Source organism: Corvus brachyrhynchos, unplaced genomic scaffold (genome assembly GCF_000691975.1).
Source record: "Corvus brachyrhynchos isolate BGI_N302 unplaced genomic scaffold, ASM69197v1 scaffold69, whole genome shotgun sequence".
Taxonomy (NCBI): Eukaryota; Metazoa; Chordata; class Aves; order Passeriformes; family Corvidae; genus Corvus; species Corvus brachyrhynchos.
Window position 1 is genome coordinate 5,899,206 of NW_008240228.1, and position 7,132 is coordinate 5,906,337.

A 7,132-nucleotide genomic window follows, 5' to 3' on the forward strand; every position below is an offset into this window, starting at 1 on the left:
CCCCTCTCCAAAGGGACTCCCACTGCCTGTTTGCACACAGCAATACATAGACACTGACCCCACCACCAGGACACGTTCCCTAGGAAAGAGCCTCCTGCATCCAGCCAAACCTAGACAGCCCGGGCTTGGCTAACAGTAACCCTTCCACTTCTGTAAGGATTAACCTAATGGGGACATTTGTGGTGTAAGTGCTGTTTATAGCCACTGCAAATGCTGACATCCACTGTAAATGCTGACAGTGATTCGTTGTTTATTAAGTTATAGGTCTGATTTTCAAAGGCAGCCAAGTGCCAGCTTTGTTCCCATTAAAGCCATGAAGAAAAATCTCCCTTGGTTTCACAAGAGTCAGATGAAGACTCAAGACTTTTAAAAACTCTTAATTGTATAGAGATGCAAAATGACACTGAAACAAAATGAGCCTATAAAAACTGAAAACGCTCAAACAATTCTTTAAGTTTACATAAAGCCAAATTTGGCAGTTTGCAGGTATTTCATATCAAAGCCATAACAGATGTGAAAGCCAAAAGGAGCAAGAGAGAGTTAATTGAGATCCATGACTCTCCTGTTTCTTAAATCCAGATATAATGCAGAATGACTGAGTCTTAACCTTGCCCTGAAGTATAAAACACAACAGTACAACGTTTCTCATGGAACAAGTATCTCTGTCTTGTAGCAGTAGCACGTAAAATCTAAATTATATGAATATTTAAGAAGACATTAATAGGTGCCTTAAACAAACAATAAGTGTCGTGAAAATAGCATCACATACATGTTTTAAAACCCTTAACCGAAAGTGTGGCAAAGCACTTGCAGAAAGTAATTTTTACTTTCACAAAAGAGTCTACAGCGTGTTTACAGCAGTAGCTGAACACACATTCAGAGCTGGCATCAAGAGGACAAAGGTTTAGCTTTTGGATCACAGTTCCCAGGACAAACCCAACATCCTCAAGAAATCCCAGTTTATTTCAAAGGTCTCCCATCCCATCGCTAGCACAACACCCTCAGATAGTTAGGTAGACCCAAGGAGATAGATCCCAAAACATCCCAAAACAAAAAACCTTTCAGCACTTAAAGAGCTGCAAGCAGCAGCTGGAATTCCCACAGAACCACCAGGACTTCCTTGCCCTCAAGGCAAAAGTAACAGTAACAGATCTCTAATACATAATTGTTACTAAAATAACTCCTACAAAGGTATCAGGTAAACCAGGGGCTCTTAAAATGCAGGGAGGCTCTTGCTCATTCAGGTATTCAGGTATCCCACAGCCCACATTGCAGGTAAGGGAATAGCCCAACTTCCCTGCCAGGACACCAGAGACCTCACACAGCAGCTCTCTCCTCAGAATAAATGGTTCAATGTTGAGTTAGAAACCTCCAGAAATAGAACTTTGAGATTATAATTTTCACGTTCCCTTGGCTAAGGTATTGCTTTAAAAAGAAACTGCTGAAGAGAGATCTATCATTGAATTAAAAATTCAGGGCAGGTAAGTTCCATGCAGAATGTCTATGTATTCAAGAGACCCATTTATCCCATGCAGTTATATTTCTCCCTGAGCTTCCTTTTCTTTTCATCAAACTGTTTTTAGAATTAATAGGATTTAGAATTATATTTAGAATTACATAGTCAACACTGTACAGCTGTGTCCATCTTTTTAAGATGCTTTATAAACCAATTTTCCCAAAGATTTCTCAGCAATCTGAGCTAGACATGGATTTTTTCCTCCATTTTGCAATCCTACAGATACTTGGATTAAAAAAAAAATGCTTAAACAAAATTAAGCTTAAAAAAGTACCTGCTAATGACAACCATTTGCTTAATGGCAGTTGTTCAGCCAGTGCAGCAGGAGACTGCTTACATCTGCCAACAGAAACCATTTGTAAAAATTAGTCTTGTAAACCACCACACATAAATCCATGGAAAATCAATGCCCACGGTTTCTATTAGGAAGTAGCAATGAATTATTCCTTATCCAAGAAGCAAAATAAGCTGCTTTTTTTTTTTTTCTTTTCACCTGCAAAATCCTGGAGGCCAGATCCAAATCCTTTATCAGTAAACTCAGTAACTCCTGTGGGCTTTGGGTGACACCATTCGCCTGTCCTTAATCTTGTCAACAAATTCTATCATATCCTTCAGAGAAAATCCTGCCGTTGTTTTAAGTATGTCTAATCCATAAGGACAAAGCTTTAATGAGTTTCTAAATTTGTATCTTAAGAAGTAAAATAAAATTTAAAAAAACCCCTGTGACCTAGAATCTGATCCAAAGCACTGCTCACCGCTTCACTCCCCGGTGAGGTCTCAAGATGGGATTTATCCCATGTCCATGAGAAAGAGGCAGAAAGCAGGAAAACTTCCAGGGCTTCAGAGATGGTTTTCATATCCCTCAGCAGACACCAAAAGGGCCACGCTCTGCACACCCCTGTCACTGGGGAAGCGACACCAGTTTTAGTAAAAACAAGGAGTCCAATAACTGAGAGATGGAGGAGGCCCAGGGAACAGCAAGAGATTTCTCGATTCTCACTGTCCATCCCTTAGGTGGTTTAATAAAGGGCAGGATATTGAGCATGGCAAAATGAAAGAGATAAAATTCATAAGAACTCCTTGTGTTCCACAGAGTTTGTTTATAATTTGGCAGTTGGGTAATTTGAAAGAATTGAGCAGCCCTTCCCATGCAGACTTTATCAACCTGAGAGCAATAACATCCTCATCTGTTACCTGGGGTTTATTACACTTCCAGCAAAATGACAGATGAAAGCCAACACCAACCTTTCACCTGCTTCTAGTCAAGAATTTAAATTCCTTCAAATGACCCAACTCCATACCCTGCAGGAAGCTGCAAGGCAAAATCGTTTACTTAGCTCCTTTTAATTTAATTTTTCATTTCAATCTATTCACTTAGATAAAATAAATTAAGGCTGGTAAGCAGGTAGGGGAGTAGAAGACAAGTGAGTGTAAAAATAGATGGGGCTGTAGATAATGCACCTCTTCCTTTATGGTCCTGTGGCCTCTTCCCTGCTTGATCCTGCTGCATTAGTAGGAAGGAATGCCTTTGCTCCTCATTTACTGGAGACGGGCTTCTCCCTTGTTTCATATTTTATTTCTACTCAACCTCTTCCCTGCCTGCTCAGCCATGTTTTCACAGAGAGGTTTGTGTGTGTCTTTAGAATGCAATCCGTGTGGTGTTATGTCTGCACATCTAGCCTAAACAAATTTCTACTTGCAAATTCCCTTAATTATAACCATCCACTGCACTAAAAAAAGGCACAGTGTTTAAAAATCACAGCAGCCTCAGGGTGAGCTCACTTGAGTGCGAGTCAAACCACGCACATAACTTGTATCCACGCTGCAAATGCAGGCAGGCTCTGCACGGAGGGATCCTCTCCAAACAAGCACAGCTCTGTGCCTGATCTATTAAAAAAATAATTAAAACTAAAAATTGATGGGGTAGGACTTGAGAATGAAATGAAGCTTCAGTATAAGAGGTGAAGACAGCCTTTAAGTGGACAACTCAAGTTGGTGTTTCAGCACACAGGAGTTGGCACACTGAGCTGCAGCCAGATCGCTCTGCCACGCAGGAGTTCCTAAAACCCACATTTCAGTCTTTTTTCTATTATAAATTACTTTTAAGTATCAATCACCTCTTTCAGTTGCAAATTTTATTTATATACTCAAACAACATCTTCATTTCTTTCATTGCTTTTGAATTTCCTGCTACCATTTCATAGAGCATCTCCTACATTTTCTAGAAGTACACTAAAGCCTCAACCTATCTTTAGCAGTTATCCCTGTTTAAATATTTTCACTTTTTCCCTTGTCTCTCCTCAGAGGTTAAAAAGTCTTTTCCAGTTGTGCCCCACCAATTAATTCTTTTTTTTTGCTCCCAAGGAAGAGATGACCAGAGCTTCACTTGTTATTAACAATGAAGCTTAAACAAAACACATGCATTTGTATTTAGGTTGTATTTAGGTTAACTGATATCAAATTCGAGTGGAATTGGACTAATTTATGATATTCAAGTAAGTTGATCCCAAATAAGTTTTTGTTGTGGGATGCATCTTGAGTAAGTTTGTTTTCCTAGGCATGACTCACTTCTTAAGCAAACACCACCCAGTGGTTTTACTCCCAGAAACCTTTGAATCTTTTGCTAAAAAAGTGACAGAAGGACAAATATTTCAGACCTCCTCTAGGGACGACCTCTGCTTGATCACTACTTTAACTGGGGTTTTCTTCCTGATCTCACTCACACTTTGGTTGTGAATTCTGTGGATGCTCCCTTTGTTCACTTTTAAATGTCACCCTCTTTTCATGTCCAACCATTTTTTTTAAAGGCAGTTTTTCTTAGCTGGTAAAAGGGCATTTGAAGGGATAGCAGCAGTCTAACATTTTCAGCTCCAGTCCTGCACTGTGTCAATTTAATCTCATCACTTGCCTGAAAGTTGTTTCATTCTCCTTGTTTTGGAACCTACAGACACATGGCAGCAGTTGTCTAGAGGCAGAGAGAAGTGACAAGTGGCATGAGCTGAGAGCAAGCTAAGGAACATTACCAGGCACAACGCAAGGGTTTTCACTGGAGGTAACAGAGCTAAGTATAGAACTAAAGTGCCCCAAATCCAATAACAGCACTTTCCACATGGGTGCATGTGCTATAAATACCTGGGCTTCTGATGGCAGACTCCAGGTGAGGAGCAGGATTCCTCCCCAGATGAAATGCCAGTGCTTCCCCAGTGAAGCCCCCAGGAGACAGCAGTAGGAGCACACAACAGCAGCTCCCACTCATCTGGAAGGTTAATACTTCAATACTTTGTTGACAGCCAAAAGCACTTCCTGGGCGAACTTGCAGGTATTTATTTCCCTGGTTGCTCTCACACTGGTTCAGCAAGAGCCCAGGGAACAGGGCTGGGGGACCTGCTCCTGAACTTAGTGAAGAGCAAAATGCACAGTGATGAAATTAGAGGAAAGGAGATTTAGTCTATGAAGGTATTTGCCTCCTTTTCTTTAATGAAATTATTCCAAAAACAGAGTAATGACCACCTCACAGGCAGGGTTTATACAAGCACACGTACCTGTACTTGACAGACATTTTCAGGTACAAATCAAATGCAGAGCAATACAGATGCTCTTGTAAGTCAGAGGTGTTTAACCCCATCTGCATCACACCCTCACCTGTTTGAAGTTCACACATAACAGCTCTGCCCACCCAGACCCCTACAGAGTACAAGCTGCAGCTGAGAGAGAGGCTCAAACATAAGCAACACACCCAGCCCACTGGACATAAAATGATGGATATCCTGTTTTTACTGATGCCTCTTCATGAGACTTTTCCTTTACCATTCCCAGGAAATACTGAAAAGTCTGTCATCTTTTAATAAGCTTTAGTTTTAAGCCTTTAAGGAACAAAAGTGAAAATTAGTGGTGTTAATATATGAGCACAATAAAAATAACTGATAAAAATCCCTATAAAAGTGAAATACAGCTTACTCTGCTTGCAGCTTTACATGCAGCTTGCATTTCTTCCTAAAGCTTCAGCAAAGGCCAGGAGACAGACTATTTATCAGAAAACCATCAGGCTGGAATTTCACATCAGGCTAAGAGATCCCAGCTGAGCTGTTTACTTCTAAATAAAAGAACCCATGAAGTATGGTATGGAGCTTGAATTCCTTCACTGGAACCCCAAAGCTGAATGGTCAGACCCAGAAAACTCCCTCCACAGTTTAATTCATCTTATTTTTGAAGTTCTGCTGCACCTGGTAACCAGATCCACTGTGTGTAGCACAGCCTTAACCGAATCCATATCATGAATTACATAAAAGACTGGCTGAGCTTACCAGGTAAAATGGACTATTTTATTAAGCAGTAAAGTCAGGGCATGGCAGGAAGATGGAAAGGAAAAACTTCTGCATCATTGCGGTGGCCACTATCCAAATCTTTGAAGCTTTCAGAAGAGCTGTCATTATTTGATGTCATGTATGAAATGCCTTGAAGATCTGAAAACCAAGCCAAATTCTCCATCAGTCAGAAGTCCTTTGCATGATGCCACCTTAAATTAGTTAAGGGCTTGGCATCTCGTCCCTTCCAATCTTACACTTTTATCTGGTGATTTGGAACACCCACACAAATCATTTCCCATTCCCTGTGGCTGCAGGGGGCTGGTTGCCTGGAGTCACCTTCACAAGGCCCTTCTTTAGTAAGAGAGAAGGGAAAAGAAAGGAGGTATTTAATTTCCACAGCTCTATGGTCAGGAGAAATTTTCTTCCCTCCTCATTACAGTGTCTTTGCATTTGCTAAAACTCTTCTGGGGAGAAAAAAGAAAGAAAGTGAAAGGAACAAGATGTATTAAGATGCATAAACAGCTGAACAAAAAGTCTCTGTATTCCAGCTGTTACTAAATCAGATTAAACCAGCTCCTGCAGTCAGACCTCCCCACTTACTGAGGAAAGAAGTGAAGAAATGGCTGAGAAAAGAACTGGCCTCGAGAAAAGCATCATTATTATTTCCTTTCCACTTCAAAACTTTAAACATTTTCAGTCTCCCTTGATTTCATCAAGATGCTGCCTAGGCAAGTAAAAATAGTGTCAGCACCAAGACTACTGGCACTGCAACACGTTGGCGGACACTTCCCCCCTGATCTATCCCTCCTGACACGACACCCAGAGCATCACTACAGCTTAGGATCCGGCTGTGGCACTCAGCATCTGACGCTGCAGCAACTGCGGAGCTGTGGGATGGAACATCTCTCCCCGAGGAATGCCCCAGCCTGCTCCTCTGCGGGCGGATGGGACTCCTGAGCACAGCACTCCTCTCCCACACTGACATGGAATGGGTTTCCAGGGCCTGCACACTCAGCAGAAGCAAAAGCAGCCCTGACATGAATTCAGATTTCTGCAGTTCTGCAACCTCTATTTTCCCTTTGAAACAGTTACTATTTATGTGTTCTATCTAGACAAAAAACACCCTCAGCACATCCCAGTGCTTCCTGCCTTTCTCCCCTTTTCTTGGCTCTGGTACAGCATCTTCAAAACTTGACACCAAACCTGCTTATTGTTTTAACCACTCATTGCATTAAGTGTAAGGGATACTGCCTAGAAACTATACAGTGCCCTTTTTCCCTATCCTTCTGTCCTGCAGACACTTCTCATT

The 7,132-nt window shown here is 41.4% G+C and overlaps 1 protein-coding gene across 1 annotated transcript in view; it reads right to left on the bottom strand.

The window, feature by feature from the left end:
• CCDC85A (coiled-coil domain containing 85A) overlaps positions 1–7,132 on the bottom strand; it is a 67,397-nt gene that overhangs the window by 34,555 nt on the left and 25,710 nt on the right. The gene's annotated exons all lie outside the window — the stretch shown is intronic.